This window comes from Anolis sagrei, chromosome 7 (assembly GCF_037176765.1).
Source record: "Anolis sagrei isolate rAnoSag1 chromosome 7, rAnoSag1.mat, whole genome shotgun sequence".
Taxonomy (NCBI): domain Eukaryota; kingdom Metazoa; phylum Chordata; class Lepidosauria; order Squamata; family Dactyloidae; genus Anolis; species Anolis sagrei.
The window spans coordinates 27084056-27101428 of record NC_090027.1 but is presented as its reverse complement, the minus strand read 5'-3'; the positions used below and the strand labels follow the sequence as shown (position 1 = coordinate 27101428).

At 41.2% G+C, this 17373-nt stretch overlaps 1 pseudogene; it reads right to left on the bottom strand.

Annotated features, from left to right (window-relative positions):
* LOC132782307 (ubiquitin-conjugating enzyme E2 L3 pseudogene) overlaps positions 1-16614 on the bottom strand; it is a 28051-nt pseudogene extending 11437 nt beyond the window's left edge.
* Positions 16615-17373: the final 759 nt, after the last annotated feature.

The following is a 17373-nucleotide window of genomic DNA, read 5'->3' as shown; positions in this document are numbered from 1 at the left end:
AGTGCAATAAGGCAACAATAGGAAACTTTACCCTGCTGAGTGGATTCGGTATGGCTGATCCGAGATGGTTTACACAATTGATTTTAAAGTGGAGATAATTGATTTTAGTGTTTATGCATATTTCTAGTTTGTTTTATGTTCTGTGTAATGAATCCCTTACCTTAGTAGGCTAGCTTAGACCTAAGGAAGTGGGTCTGGTGAAGCCATGGCATCCATTTTAGGAAAGGGAGACAGGGAGAAGCCATCTTAAGTTAGGTTTGCCTTAAGGGGGCGTGTTCAAGTCTTGGAGTGAAAATCAGAAGGCTAGGATTGGTTAGAAAGATGGGGGCAGAGCCTAAATGATCTAAAGGAAAAATGTACCTTTTAAACTGAGGTTTGAGGTCCCAGTTTGCCAGTTGGTTTTTGGCACGTGTAGAGAGAAAACGTGTGGGTGTTAGCGAGAGCAGTTTGGGTGTTGAAGAAAAAGTTTGGGTCAGTCTTTTGGGTAGTATTCAGAATAGCTAATGAGAAGATAGTTAGAATACTGTTTTGTGGAGCAGCACCCCGTTAGTGGTCTGTTCATTTCCTAAGGAAGTCTAGTTCAGGGTTTTTGGCTAGATTCCCAAGGGGGATTTTTGGGAGTTACTTTCAGAGATTAATTTCCTGAAGTAATTTTCTGTGTTGAAACTTTTAAGACTTGTAACCCAGAAGTTTTAAAGACATTTACTCAAACACAACCAGTATTTTACTGAAACCACTATGCATTTGTACCTGAATAATTCAAGTCTGTTCAATAAACGTTCTTGTTATTTTTATCAACTTATACCAGCCTCAGTGTGAATACCTCTGTGGTCAAAGCGTTATTCAAGTCAGCTTTTAACATCCTCTAAGAAAACTATAGTGACACAGGGTGTGTTACTGAACAACCTCTCAATAATACCTCAACCAGTTTATTATTAATATGGTGGCAGAAGATATCTTTTGAAGAATCATTTTAAGTTTCTCAGTTCCAGTGGTTCCCAGTTCTTAATTTTTCAAAATACAGTTGGTTCAGCAACCATACTCCCTCTATATTTTGGTGAGCTAGTCTGTGGTGTTGTTATCATTATAATTTGGCTGAGCAGCGTTGGGATTATTTATCTATATTTCCCCGTCTGATAAATCAATTTAAAATCTTACTACTACTTGGCTGCTTGTTATATTCTGGCACTGAATGTTTGCTGTATATATGCTGTGCCCTCCCTGAGTACCCTTCCCTGTGAGAAGGACAGAATATAAATGTTTAAAAGAAATAATAACTAAATAAAGAGAATTAAATATCATTGATTAAAGGCAGCTAAAATTGTTAATAAAAGGTTACAAAATATCGCAGAGTCCTAAGTGACCAAACCCTATTGATAAGAATGTAAACAAACAAACCCTAACAATGCCTCCTGTTCCCCTTCATCTGATCATTTCTGTTCATCTGTATTGGAAAAGAGTGAGGAAGGGGTTACATTTTAATTTAGAAAACACTATGAGGCTTCCTCTTAGACAGCTGTGGGATAAATGAGGTGGTTTACAATGTGCTAACAAAGTAGAACATTGTTCTGTGCATTGAGATAAAGCTAAGTTTAAAGCCAGAAATGAATGCAGCAACTGCTTCATGGCCATTGTTGGAGGCATCACAACCACACCTACGTATTCAATGAAATGAATTTTTTTCCTGAATGCATCTTAGTTTGCTATTATATCATGTAAAATGTTTTCTTCTCTGTTTGATTTGTACCAGATTTTAAAAGTATGTTCTCTGACTTAAAATATACATTATGTTGAATATATGGATTTCAACAGAAGGTTGCATGTTTAGTTTTTCATTTATGCAGAATAGAATAGAACAGAATGGGACCTGGTTTTTATTATTATCATTATTTTAAAAATGCAACCAGAAATGTAAGCCCTATTATGAAGCTAAATAAGTAAATAGGGTCTCCCGGCCAAGCATTCCCCAGCTCGCTACTCCAATTGTGACTCACAAGGCAGCAAATACTGTGAGCATCAGGGGCCTGTTCCCCTGACAATCAAGAAGCAGTCGACTAACATTCACACACACAAACACACCGACACAATCTCTGTTGTGAAATGACATTGGAATTGGGACCCTACTTCTGGCCATCGATCCAAGGATCGCTCAAGGGATCCATGGAAAATCAGCTGCTTTTTGATCAAGAGGAAAACAGATCCATGTTGCTGACATTGGCTGCTGCCCAGTAAGTGAGGACAGTGGTCTTTATGATTCCTTATATATTTCCTAAACTAGTGACCACATAGGGATCAAAAACGAGTTATTAACTGTAGGTTATCCATTTGTAACTGCCTTGGTCCAGCGTACCTGTCCAAACGTATCTCCTTCTATGTCCCACTTCGGAGTTTAAGATCTTTGGGGGAGGCCCTGGTCTCGGCCCCACCTCTATCACAAGTGAGGCTGGTGGGGACGAGGGACAGGGCCTTCTCGGTGGTGGCCCCTCGCCTGTGAAATTCACTCCCCGGGGAAATTAGGTCATCAACATCCCTCCTCTCCTTCAGAAGGAAGCTGAAAACAGGGATATGGGACCAGGCCTTTGGGTAATCTGGCAGACTGACAAGGTAATGACGACCAGAAATTGGAATGGACTATGGTAATGCTGAATGGTCTTATGGATATCAGAACTCGGTGAACATTGGCCACTAGGTTGGCTTTTAATGGTTATTGTTTTAATTTATTGTTTTTAACTATTGTGGTTATTGCTGTTATGTAATTTATCTGTTTAATTGTTGGCATCGAATTGTGCCGGTTGTAAGCCGCCCTGAGTCCCCCCTTGGGGGTTGAGAAGGGCGGGGTAGAAGTGCCCAAAATAAATAAATAAATAGGTCAATTATAATCTACCATTTTAAAAAATCTTGTAACTACATCAGTAAAATTAAACTTCTATCTCTTTGTTACTGCACCATATGTAAACACGTGGGGAGATTTTCACCAATGCTTGGGATAGCCACACTTAGTATGCTATGAAACAAAATTAACATGGTGGAGGGAAAACACTGTTATTTTTTTTCTCATTGACACAGTGTAGTGTGTCTAGTGATCAGTCAGGAGAACCATACCCTCTCAAGGGCATCTGAGACTGATATATAACAAAGAGGAATGCCTGACCACACAAAGAGATAAGAATTCATCCTCCAGTGCAGTTGATATGGAACAGTTATTAACAATGGTAAAAGATGGTTTCAGACAACACTGGTCCTGCAGTTAATGTTAGTTGAAGGTGAACGTGTTGTTCAACTTCATTGGTTGCTACCTGCAGGGGATGAGTCTTGCAAAAAGTGGCAACATCAGAAATGTATTGTTGAAGGCTTTCATGGCTGGAATCACTGGGTTGTTGCAAGTTTTTTTGTGGGCTATATGGCCATGTTCTAGAGGCATTTTCTCCTGACAACTCAGGTCACAACCTCACAACCTCTGAGGATGCTTGCCATAGATGCAGGCGAAACGTCAGGAGAGAATGCCTCTAGAACATGGCCATATAGCCCGAAAAAACCTACAACAACCCAACATCAGAAATGTTGCCTTACTTAGCATTAATGGAGAGAGGGGGAAAAAGATGTGAGGACACTATCTTTAGTAATTCCATTCTAAGTAAATCTAAGAAAGAGGTTTTCTGGCCACAGATGTAAAGTATGACTCTTTGATTCCATTGCATAACTGAATTCCATGCCATGAATATTCTTGTATATACCACAAATGCTTCCCAGTATATTTTAATTGTGTCTTCTGTCAAGGTACTGCTGCCAGTATGTGTCATTTTAAGCTTCTGCCATCTGTTCTGGCCCCCAATTACAGATTCATGGTGAACATATGACAGCTGAGATTACTAAAACGTAAAAATGTACAGCAATGAGCCAAGCGTGCAGTTTAAATGAAGGCGGTCATGTTTTATTTTTGTTTGGTTTTGTGCGAGTGTGTGTTTTAAAATCCCATCAAATATAGATCCAAGAAGGCTATTCTATTTGCAACAACAGAAAGCAGAAGAAAAGAGAAAAGGAACGTTTACCTTTGCATTGCATTTTGCTTTTCTCCTTTCCCTTGATAATATTTTCCATAGGAAAAGTTTTAGCCCTAGAGGAGATTCGGAAAAGCAACAGCACTTTAATAACAGATTAGTGAAATGTGTTGAATGAATACATCTATGCAACAGAAAGATTAGGAGTGCTTTCATACATTCCTCAAGTAGCCCATATGAATGTAATATGCTTCTTTTACTCAAGTCTGTCTTTGAGTCTTCAGCTCGCCCTGCCCCTTTTCCAAGCTCAGGTTAATCACCCACTGCTTTGGTGGCCAGACATTATTATATTTAGCTATTTATTTTATTTTGAATGACACACAGATCTGAGGAGCTGTGTCTCAAGAAGCATGAAATTGTCACTTAAGATTATGAATGGTTTGCAAAAACCCAGCCTGCTCATGCCTTCTAGCCTTTTTCTAATGCAAGACAATAGCTGAGAACCTGGATAGCACTGCTGGAGTGTAACTCTCTTTCTATCCTCTTTTCAGCGTGGCAAGTGCAACTCTAGTTCAAGAAACAACAGAAGAACGAAACCGGCCCAGAGTCACATGCAGAGAGAGGGCTCATAATAGCCAACATGGGTTCAAAGCACTCCAAGGTCTAAACACAAAAGCATGGTCAAAGGACAGAAGATTCCGAAGAGAGAACCAAAGTTCAGGAAACCAGGGGGACTAGGGAATGTCACAGCATCAAAAATATTTACTGGAGCCATTGTTTTGCAGCACTCGAATGATGTTATCTGAGCTAATTTACATGATGCAGCAGATCTGGAATAAGTATCTCAGGCTGGATCTACATTGCCATACACCTGTATTTACTCAAGTCTAATGCGCCATCAAATCTATTGTGCACCTCAGTTTTCAAAACCCTGAAACTCAAAAAAAGTATTTACCAAATTATGCAAAACTAATGCACACCCTAATTTTGGAAAGGTAATCTAGCCAACAAAAGGTGAGCATTAGAGTAAAAATGGTAATCCAGTTTCAGAATGCAAATAAATTACATTGAACTGGCTACTGCCATATAATCCAGTTCAATGGGAACATACAGGGAGCATACCACCCCCCTACTACGCCAGCTCCACTGGCTGCCGGTCCATCTCGAAGCCCAATTCAAAACGTGGGTTTTGACCTATAAAGCTCTATATGGTTCTGGCCCAGCTTACTTGTAAAAATGCATCCACCCCTATGTCCCACCTCGTAATCTAAGATTATCCGGAGAGGACCTGCTCTCGCTCCCGTCAATAGCATAAATGTGTCTGGTGGGGACGAGAGACAGGGCCTTCTCGGCTGTGGCTCCCCACCTATGGAACACACTCCCAAATAAGGTAATGAAATGGCAGGGAGAAGGTTTCAGGAAAAGAGACAAAGAGAGGTTCGGAGGTCTCAAAAGCACAGATTTTATTTCCAGCTGGGGCCCTGGAGTGGACTTGCGTCCAAACGCAAACCAGAGCAATGATAGAGGCATTTGACTGTGCCTTTATACCTTTCAGATTCAAGCAAACAAAACATGCTTCTACATACATTAATGTCACCCACTGAGTCATCTTAGCATCAAATTCTACCTTCTAACATGCAAAAAGCATGTCTCTTTATATTCCTAGGAGCAACCTGCATCCATCAAAGGCCTGCTTTTGACCTATCAGGAGGCTCCTTTTGGAGCCTAGTTGTACCAGCCTGTGTGGCTTATCTCTCTCTTGGAATGGATAGATAACATGCCTCCCTCTTCAGTCCCTCTCTTGCTGTGCCTGGATACAGCTTGCTTGTTTGTTAGCATTCTTTTTATACAGAGAGAGCCTGATTTTTCTATACATTTCAGTGCTTATAAAGTACATACAATTTAAACATAAATCAATATCTATTTTTCCAGTATCTCCTCAACAGTACAATCTGCTCCCTCCCTCTTGGCTTTTAGAAAAAAAATTAAAATCATGGTTTTGGGACCAGGCCTTTGGGCAGTAGAAGTAAATGTATGCAGCATTTCAGAAAGAGAATTAATGGAATGGTGATTCGACGGACAAGACTGTTTTATTGTTTTAATTATTGTTTTATTGTTTGTAGATGCACTGTTTTTAACTTGATTTATATCCAATTGTAGTGCATAATTGTAATTGTTTGTACTGGCATTGAATTTTGCCATTACTTATGTGTAAACCGCTTTGAGTCCCCCTCGGGGTGAGAAAAGTGGTACACAAATACTGGAAATAAATAATAATAATAATAATAATAATAATAATAATAATATTAATAATGCGTTAATCTGAATTCTGAAATTGAATTATATAGTAGTGTAGATTCAGCCTCAGAATGTCCATTTTAAGGTAGACCATGCCTTTGCTCAGGCTTTTATTGTTACCATTTCTAAGTTTAATGCTTTGAAAAATGAAGTACTCCTTCTTCAAGACATATGTGATACGGACTCTGCCAGACTTATATGGCTCCAAGGCATGGTTGCAGCCTCCTTGGCTCTGATTGGAATCTGTTATCTGGGCTCGAATTTTCCTTTTCCTCATCTGAAAAAGCCTACTTCCCTGGCTCTGAATGAAGCATTTTATTTGGATTCATAATTTCCCCTTATTTGTGATCTTAAGATACTAATTGGTGACTGCTCTGACATCCCAAAATCCCCAATAAACCAACTTCTGACATCCCAAAATCCTCAGTAAAGCAACTTCTGACATCCCAAAATCCCCAATAAAGCAACTTCTGACATCCCAAAATCCCCAGTAAAGCAACCCTATAGCCAAACCATAGCATTCCCTTGAACTGGCTGCAATGTGCAACCATTCCCCTTCATTCAGTGGCCACATCTGGTTCAATCTGATGGAGGATTGTATTGCCATCCACAAGCAGGAAGTTTAATTATTTAGAAGCCAAGCAGGTTCAGAAAATTCTACATAGACTTGTTAAATTATGTCCATGTATCTCCTTTTCTTTATTCTTATAATCCATTTTCCCTTATCCTTCTTCTCTAACTGTAGTAAAGCAGGTTGAAAACATCGCCCCAACTTGAAACTATTAGCTATGGCTGTCTCCAGTTTGAACCAAGATAAACCTGTTGCAGACCTCACAATGGTGCAGATTGGGGCCCAACAGTTGGGGTCTAAACATAGGTGCCATGGACATTTTGAATAACTGCAAGTTGTTTTTCCCCCATTCCAAAGCCAAAGCTCGGCTGAGATTCTGAGTCTTCTTGATAACTACTGATGGGGAGATATTGGAAAAAAATAGACATTTATTTATGCATATATTGTATGTACATTACAAGCATTGAAATGTAAGAAAAAATCAAATTCTCTCTGACAGGACAAGCCAAGGTGCTGTCCAGACACAGCAAGAGGGAGGTGAACATTCCAGGAAGGGAGACCTGTTATCTATACAGAGACTGGTACAATATAGCATCTAACTTCTAAGTAAGGAGCCTATCTCTCTCCCTCCTGACAAGTCAAAGTAGGCCCCTTGATTGATGAATGTAAGCTGTAAGCTGTATGTTGCTCTTTAGAAAGAAATACAGATACATGCCTTTTGTATGTTGGAAGATAGAATTTGATATTTCTATGATGCTAAAGTGACACAGAGAATGATGTCAGTGTATGTAGAAGCATGTTTCTTTGTTTGCCTGCATTTGTAGAGGTATAAAAGACACAGTCAATGCCTTTATCGGGCACTCTGGTTTGCTTTTGGACACAACTCCTCACCAGAGTCCCAGCTGGAAATAAAGCCGTACTTTTCTTTCTCTCTACAAAAAGGATCTCTCTTGATATTATCTCTCCTGTCATGCTGCCCCTGGTGGCACAGTGGGTTAAAACACTGAGCTGCTGAGCTTGTTGATGGAAAGGTCGCAGGTTCAATTCCAGGGAGCGGCGTGAGCTTCCTCTGTCAGCCCTAGCTTCTGCCAACCTAGCAGTTCGAAAACATGCAAATGTGAGTAGATCAATAGGTACCGCTCCGGCAGGAAGGTAACGGCGCTCCATGCAGTCATGCCAGCCACATGACCTTGGAGGTGTCTATGGACAACGCTGGCTCTTTGGCTTAGAAACAGAGATGAGCACCACACCCGAGTCAGACATGACTGGACTTAATGTCAGGGGACAACCTTTACCTTTTTATCATGCTGCTACACTACAGTGATGGAACTCTGTCATTATAGCTCCAACTGACAATGAACCCCAAACCTATTGTTGCAGCCTGGTAGCAGCTCAGCCAAAGTGTTTCTGAGGCACTGGAAACTGGAGCACTAGGAAATGAAATCCACAGTGTGCTCCTGTTTGATGGGGTTCCCTGAAGCCAGACTGGTAGAAAGACCCCTTGGGGTCTTGTCACAATTGCTATCCCCAAGATACCCTGTGACTTAGGCTACACTGCATGACTGGACAATTTCTCAGAACCTCAGTTTTCAGTGCCTCATAAATACCTTAGTTGATGGGATCCTGTCAGTCTACAAATTTACATTTGACAGGGTCACATTAGGTCGTTCATGAATGTAAATGCATATATCCCCACGGACTATGGTATCATCATTACAGTATCTATGAAATTTAGTAATTTATTGCATTTTCATGTTCATTTGTTTCTTAATTTATCTTCCCCACCTCGAGCCATCAGGATAGGTGGGTAATAAATAAATAAATTATTGTTGTTGTTGTTTTTTGTTGTTGTAACTTTATTGCATTCAATGCTCAGATCAATCACTACTTGACTTTCTAGAATGTTCTAGAAAATGTTAGTGTCACTTTCAGGTTTAAAACTTTTCTTAGGCTAATAATGTGAATTCTTTTGACCCTTTCTTTTATTATTCCTAGGATTTTTTTTAACCACCATTAAATTAAAAGCAGGATTGTGGCAGTTAATTCTGACCAGAGGGAGGCTAGAGCTGTGCTCCCTACAGAGCAGAGCAGAGGCTTTTGATACCTGCTGTGCTTAGCTGGTGCCTTGAAGCCCCTTCACTATTGCTTTAGGAAGGGTTACCTGTTCATATGAATGTTATTTTAAAAAAGAAGTGTCAGAGACACAACTCATGCAACGTCAAGTGAAACAGAGGAAAAAACATCTATAGTTGCCATGGAAAACAGACAGCATGTAATGAAGAACACTGCAAATGGATTAATGGGGACCCTGATTGGACTGGGATAGAATAAGATGGACTTTGTTATGTATCTCCTGGACTCATTGCTGTTTCCTTCTTCCCCTTCCCACACCTCTAGTGCTGTGAAGAAATCCCATACATGACTTTTATTATTATATTATAACTTTATTTGTACCCTGCTAGCATCTCCCAAGGGATTCGATGCGGCTTACACAGGCCGCAGCCACAAAACACAATACAACAATACAATACCTAAAGCAAATTAAAAACAGTTAAGCAGGAAAACAATAACAGTAACAATACAACAAGACACTATTAGAACTGGGCCGGCCGGAGTAGGGGTACAGGATTAAAAGTGCTGATGTGGCGGGAGGAATGTAGGATTATAATGTAAGTGCGGTGTGCAGTGTGCAGTGATCTTGGTTCTACTAAGGTGCTTCTAGGATTTGGTGCTGGAGGTTCCTAATCTGAAAAGGCACATTGGAACAGCCAGGTTTTCAATTTCTTTCTGAAGACTGCCAATGTAGGGGCTTGTCTGAGATCTTTCGGGAGGGCGTTCCAGAGTTGGGGGCCACCACAGAAAAGGCCCTGTCTCGCGTCCCCACCAAGCGCACTTGCGACGCGGGCGGGATCACGAGCAGGGCCTCTCCAGATGACCGGAGTGAGCGTGTGGGTTCGTAGACAGCGATACGGTCATGCAGGTAGGGTGGTCCCAAACCGTTCAGGGCTTTGTAGGTAAGCACCTGCACCTTAAATTGGGCTCGGAAAATAAACGGCAGCCAGTGGAGCTCCTTAAACAGGAGGGTTGACCTCTCTCTGTAATGAGCCCCAGTTAACATCCTGGCTGCTGCCCGTTGGACCAGCTGGAATTTCTGAGCCGTTTTCAAGGGCAGCCCCACGTAGAGCGCGTTGCAGTAATCCAGTCTAGAGGTGACCAAGGCATGGACCACCCCGGCCAGATCAGCCTTCGCGAGGTACGGACGCAGCTGGCGCACAAGTCTCAATTGTGCAAAAGCCCTCCCGGACACCGCCAACGCCTGAACCTCAAGTGTGAGCGATGAGTCCAAGAGGACACCCAAGCTACGGACCTGTGGCTTCAGGGGGAGTGTAACCCCGTCCAACACAGGTAGCCACCCTATACCCCGGTCTGGTTTGCGACTTGCAATATTACAGTGGTCTAATGGTTGAAATGCTACCAGGCACAATTCAAAGTGCCTATAAAGCTCTAAACGGTTCTGGCCCAACATATGTCCGAATGCATCTCCCTTTATGAACCATTATAAGACCTTAAGATCATCTGAGAAGGCCCTGCTCTCATTACCGCCTTTGTCACAAGTACGTTTGGCGGAGATGAGAGACAGAGCCTTCTCGGAGGTGGCCCCTTGGCTGTGGAACACCCTCCCTATAGATATTAGATCGGCCACCTCCCTTCTAACATTCTGGAAAAAAATCAAGACGTTGCTTTTTGAATAAGCATTTCTAAATGCAGAGTAACTGACATAGGAAAATGGAACAACAACAATGAGACCGGACAACATTTTTAACAAGGCGACACTATGAATTTATATTTTATTGACATGTTTATTTTTTATTCTATGTTATGTTTCTAATTGTATTTATGATATTGTAAGCATTGAATTTTACCTGTTAACCGCCTTGAGTCACCTAAGGGCTGAGAAAGGTGGTATACAAATACAGTAAATAAATAAAGACTCCTCCACCATGTTTCCCTACAATAGTGAAGCAACAAAATGGCATAAAACTCTACTTTCATCTGGCCTTGCTTCCTTTTAGGACCTGAAATGTTAACCCCTGCCCATTGTTGTGCAAGTGTTGTACAACACACAGGACTATTGATGAGGACGAAAGACTGGGTCTTCTCTGTGGTCTCCCTCCTCCTCTGGAACTCCCTTCTGAAAGAAATAAAAATGGCTCCTCCATCCTCTTCTTTAAAAAGCTTTTAAAAACTCATGTATGCACCTTAGCGTATGGAGAGGAGGACACACAACACACATTCTTTCCTTGATATGGGACACCTACTTCATCCCGTGGAAATTGTGAGAGGGGTTATATTATGTTTATTTAACTTCAATTATGTATTATTTTTAATTAGTTTTATAAGTTTATTTTGAGATTGTTTTACCCACTGTTTTGATTTGATTTATCATTTCTGTTTTCGGCATTTTGTTACTTTTGCTGGAAACCACCCTGGGGAGATGGGGGGAGGGAGTACAAACAAAGTATTGTCGTTGTTGTTATTGTTTATCATGCAAAAAGCCAAAACAAACTAAACAAAAACATTGCAAAGGAGACATTTCTACAGCAAAACAAAAAACTTTAATATTGTTTATTAGTCCCAACTAAGATAGACCCATTAAACAAGTGCTTCACTGTGTAGGTAAATCCTCTTAGTTCATTTGGCCTTAGTTCATTAGGAAACCTGCTATAAAACAGGAGCATTTTTGTTGAGTTCCAGGGCCAAAGAAGCAGATGGCGAAAACAGAAGAACAGCCTGCCTCAGGGGAGCATGCTTGCTCCATCCATGTTCAACATTTACACAAATGACCAGACATTGCCAGAGGGACAGAGAGTTTCATCTATGCTGATGATTGTGCCATTACCGCTCAAGCAAGGAGCTTTGAGATGGTTGAACAGAAGCTCTCCGAAGCTCTAGGTGCTCTTACTGCCTATTACAGGGGAAACCAGCTGATCCCAATCCATCTAAAACACAGACATGTGCTTTCCACCTTAAGAACAGACAAGCATCCTGAGCTCTGAGGATTACCTGGGAAAGAACCCCACTGGAGCATTGCAGCACACCCAAATACCTGGGAGTTACTCTGGACCATGCTCTGACCTACAAGAAGCACTGCCTGAATATCAAGCAAAAAATGGGCACTAGAAACAATATCATACGAAAGCTGACTGGCACAACCTGGGGATCACAACCAGATACAGTGAAGACATCTGCCCTTACGCTATGCTACTCTGCTGCTGAGTATGCATGCCCAGTGTGGAACACATCTCACCACACTAAAACAGTAGACGTGGCTCTTAATGAGACATGCTGCATTATCATGGGACGTCTGCGCCCTATACCACTAGAGAAATTACACTGTTTAGCTGGTATTGCACCACCTGACATCCGCCGGGAAGTAGCAACCAATAGTGAAAGGACCAAGACAATAACATCTCCAGCTCATCCCCTGTTTGGATATCAGCCATCATGCCAATGACTTAAATCAAGAAATAGTTTTCTAAGATCTACAGAGACACTCGCTGGAACACCTCCACAAGCAAGAGTCCAAAAGTGGCAGGCTCAAACCCAGAACCTCAATCAATGGCTGATTCCAAATGAGAGACTCTCTCCTGGCCACACAGAAAACTGGGTGACATGGAAGGAGCTAAACAGACTGCGCTCTGGCACCACGAGATGCAGAGCCAACCTTAAGAAATGGGGCCACATCATGCGAGTGTGGAGAAGAGCAAACCACAGACCACCTACTGCAATGTAATCTGAGCCCTGCCGCATGCACAATGGAGGACCTTCTTGCAGCAACACGAGAGGCACTCCGACTGTCCAGCTACTGGTCAAAGGACATTTAATAGAATACCAAGCCTGCAGACTTTGTGTTTTGTTTGTTTGTTTGGTTTTAATGCAATACAACTATTTGGTTTGCTCCTGACACGATAAATACATAAAATTTGGTATATGACAAATTCTTTCAGCCCCATCTACAGTGCCATATAATCCAATTTGGCCAGTGTAGTGCATTATATGAGTGGTTCTCAACCTTCCCAATGCTGCGACCCCTTAATACAGTTCCTCATGTTGTGGTGACCCCCAACCATAATATTATTTTCCTTGCTACTTCATAACTGTAATTTTTCTACTGTTATGAATTGTAATGTATGATATGCAAGCTGTATTTACATTCACTGAACCAATTTTGGCACAAATACCCAATGGGCCCAAATTTGAATACTGGTGGGGATTGGGGGGAGATTGATTTTGTCATTCGGGAGTTGTAGTTGCTGGGATTTATAGTTCACCTACAATCAAAGATCATTCTGAATTCCACCAATGATTGAATTGAACCAAACTTGGCACACAGAACTCCAATGACAAACAGAAAATACTGGAAGGGTTTTGTGGGCATTGACCTTGAGTTTTGGAGTTGTAGTTCACCTAAATCCAGACAGCACTGTGGACTCAAACAATGATGGATCTGGACCAAACTTGGCAAGAATACTCAATATGCTCAAATGTGAACACTGGTGGTGTTTGGGGAAAATAGACCTTGACATTTGGGAGTTGTAGTCCTAGGATTTATAGTTCACCTACAATCAAAGAGCATTCTGAACCCCACCGATGATAAAATTGGGCCAAACTTCCCACCCAGAACCCCCATGACCAACGGAAAATACTGTGTTTTCTGATGGTCTTTGGTGACCCCTCTGACAACCCCCTGGTGACCCCCTCAGGGGTCCCGACCCCCAGGTTGAGAAACACTGGTCTACACTAACCATATAATGCAGTTTCAATCTGCATTACAAGACAGTCTAGATAGGACCTTTACCAAAAATTTTGCTCACTATTTTATGCCCTCCTCCAAGGTCCTCAATGTTTTTGTATGTCATGAAGTTGTCCCTTTGCTCAATTCCCCAATGCGTGATTGAACCAAGGATTTGTGGATATTCTTTACAATCTAGTCAAGAAAAGTATGTTGAGTACCGAGGACTTTTTACAACTTCTGTGTAGATAAGAAATGAAAGAAGATCAGTTATGCAGGAGAATAGGTCAATAACTCTATTTCCAGTCCATGCCAATTTTGTATGAGTTCATTCTTGAATCCATTCCACCTTGCTCCTATATGAATCTGTGGGTTGTTTTCATTCCAGCTGAAAATTAATGTTTAACTGCATAGGGACTGATTGATTGGGTTTAATGCATTTCTTAGCTACATCTCAGGGCTGCAGTCTTCCCACAAACACTTGGGAGAGAAGCATACAATTCAATATCAATATCATAAGCTCAAAAATTCATAAATCAAGTTTGCTGTATTTTTAAAAAATATATATAGCAAAATAGAACTACTCAAAAGAAGTCAGACTCAAAACTTAAACATCAGAGGAACCATCTAGATTAGAAAGTATATATAACTTTAAATTAAAAGTCAAACAAAACCAATCAGTTTTAACAGCCTTTTGTAAACAACAACATACGGTATCAGATGTATATCTCCTGGAAAGAAAGTCTGTAGGGGATCCCATGTAAATAAGTAATTGTGAACACTTTTTTCCACAAAACATCCACAAACATTTTTCATTTTAAAATATGCATTTCAAAATGTACTTTATTCCAAAATACACATTTCAAAACATGTGACTTGGTGCTTTTTTCCAATAAATGTTTCATAAAATCTTTGGTAAATGAAAAACCTGAAGTACAATTACATTTTGATCTTATATTGGTCTGGGAAGCACGGTAAGGTTGCTTCATATCAAAATTCACAGAGTCCAAACTCCTTCTAGTTTAATTATACTGCAGGATGCTTTGACTCCCATAAGAAGGGGAAAACATGAAGAATCCCAAAGTTACTGCTTTGCCAAATTTGTGTATTGTTTTTATATCCCAACTTTTCTCCTAGGGGTCAAGACAGTATGCATTGTTCCCACTCTATGTTTGCGCATAAACGCTTTAAGGTATGCTATGCCGTGAATGTCCAGCCAATTAGTTTTATTTCAGAATTTGCACAATGGGATTGCCAGATCTTAATCTGATAGTTTAACCTAGGGATGGGCAATCTGTTTTGGCACCAGGTTTGCCAGATACAGAATCATGAAATCATGTATTGGGACTTTATTGGAGCCTTGGGGGTCCCAGGTGATGATGTCATTCACGCTCTTGTTACATCTTGAATAGATTACTGCAATGCGCTCTACATGGGGCTATCTTTGAAGACTATTTAGAAGCTTCAAGTAGTCCTACACGCAGCAGCCAGGCTGCTCATTAGAGCAGTGTACATGGAACAGACATCGTTCCTGCTACATCAGCTCCACTGGCTGCCAGTTTGCTACCAAGCACAATTCAAAGTGTTGACTTTAGCCTATAAAGCCCTAAACGGTTCTGCCCAACTTTCCTGTCCGAACGTATATTTCCCTATGAACCAGTTAGAGTGTTAAGATCTGTAAGGGAGGCCTTACTCTCGGCCCCACCCCCTTCACAAGTGCGACTGGTGAGGTCAAGAGACAGGACCTTCTCAGTGGAGGCCCCTTGGCTGTGCTGTCGCACCTGGGGGCTATTAATCTCAATAAAGGAGGGATGGACGTGACATCTTTCCCCCAGGGGATTGCTTCTTGCCCTCCTATAGGAAACTGGAACTCCCAAAGACCAAAACACAACAGATAACTCAAAATCGTATTTATTGTTCACAATGAGTTATCTTTCTCAGGCATAAACTTGATGTTTCAAAAACCCAAAATGCTGTAAATAGCTCAAAATAAGTTTTATTTATCACAAAGTCATTTCTTCAAAGCAATGAGCTGGAAAACTTTAGAGGGGTGAAGGAAAACATACATCACAGTCTCAATTAGTCCTGGTTCCAAGGGGTAAAAAACCTCAGAACTGGTGCTAAGAGGTAACTTAAATCAGGGTCCTTTAGAATCAAGTCTCTTACTCACGTCCATCTGGCAGGACCTCTAAAGGCAGAATGAAGAGAAAAAGGAAGTTCTCCCCTCTTGCAGGAAGAGTTGGAGCCAAACAGTACTGATTGACAGCTACAAGCAACCAATCCATACAACTATACATAAGCAGTGTAAAAAGGGGCAGGATTAAGCATGATATAACAGTCCAAGTCCCACAACCAACAGTTCTATACATAGGTGGCGCCACTCGCGCCGTCATATTGGCTATAGCCCTCCCCAATGATATTAGATCCCCCCCTACCTGGTTTTTAACAGTTTTAATTGTATTTATGGAGAAACTGTAACTTGCTGAGTCCCCTTCAAAATGAGATAGAGCAGGGTAGAAATATAGTAACTAAATAAATAGAGATGTCATATATGGGTGTCAGCTTGTGAGTGATCCTGGATTCATCACTGAGCCTGGAACCACAGGATTCGGCAGAGGCCAGGGGAGCTTTTGCACAGTTAAAGCTGTGCGCCAGCTGTGCCCATACCTTGAGAAGTCTAATCTGGTAACAGTGGTCCACGTTCTTGTTATATCCTGAATAGATTACTGCAATGTACTCTACATAGGGCTGCCTTTGAAGACTGTTCGGAAACTTCAACTTGTCCAACGGGCTGCAGCCAGATTACTAACTGGAGCGACATATAGGTAGCACACCACCCCCTTGTTGTGTCATCTCCACTGGCTGCCGATCCACTTCCGAACTCAATTCTAAGTGCTGGTTTTGACCTATAAAGGTCTATATGGTTCTGGTCCAACTTACTTGTCCAAACGCATTTCCTACTATGTCCCGCCTTGCAGTTTAAGATCATCCAGGGAGACTCTGCTCTCTCTCCTGCCAGCGTCGCAAATATATCTGGCAGGGACAAGAGACAGGGCCTTCCCCACCTGTGGAACTCGCTTCCCAAAGAGGTAAGACCTGCTTCATCCCTCCTGTCTTTTAATAAGAAATTTAAGTCATGGTTCTGGGACCAGGCTTTTGGACAACAGGCATAAATAGCGCTTTGGATATGGAATTTAACTGGAATGGTGATATGGTGGTTAATACTGTTTTTATTGTTTTAATTAATGTTCTATTTATTGATTTAATTGTTGTTATATTGCTTTGTTATATTTAATGGCATCAAATTGTGCCAAATGTAAGCTGTCCTGAGTCCCCCTTCAGGGGTTGAGAAGGACAGGGTAGAAATGCTGGAAATAAATAAATAAATAAATATGTATTATTAAGCATATCATACTATACCATACTATATCATATTATAATGTATTATACATTTGTAAAGGTTATCATGTAGGAATATTAGACCCTTCTCTGGTATATTCCACCATCACTAAATGCTGGAGAAATATTGTTCTGGTGAAATATTGGGTACTGTATAAGGTCAGTTGAGAATTATGGTGTCTACCTCAAGAGGAGGAGGGAAATACCTTACAATAGTGTAAGCCCACCCTACACCGTTGTCAGTTATGAACACAATGCCAATGATTGTGTCTTTTTTCTTCTTCCTTATACACAGGTGTACTTGTGCACACAGT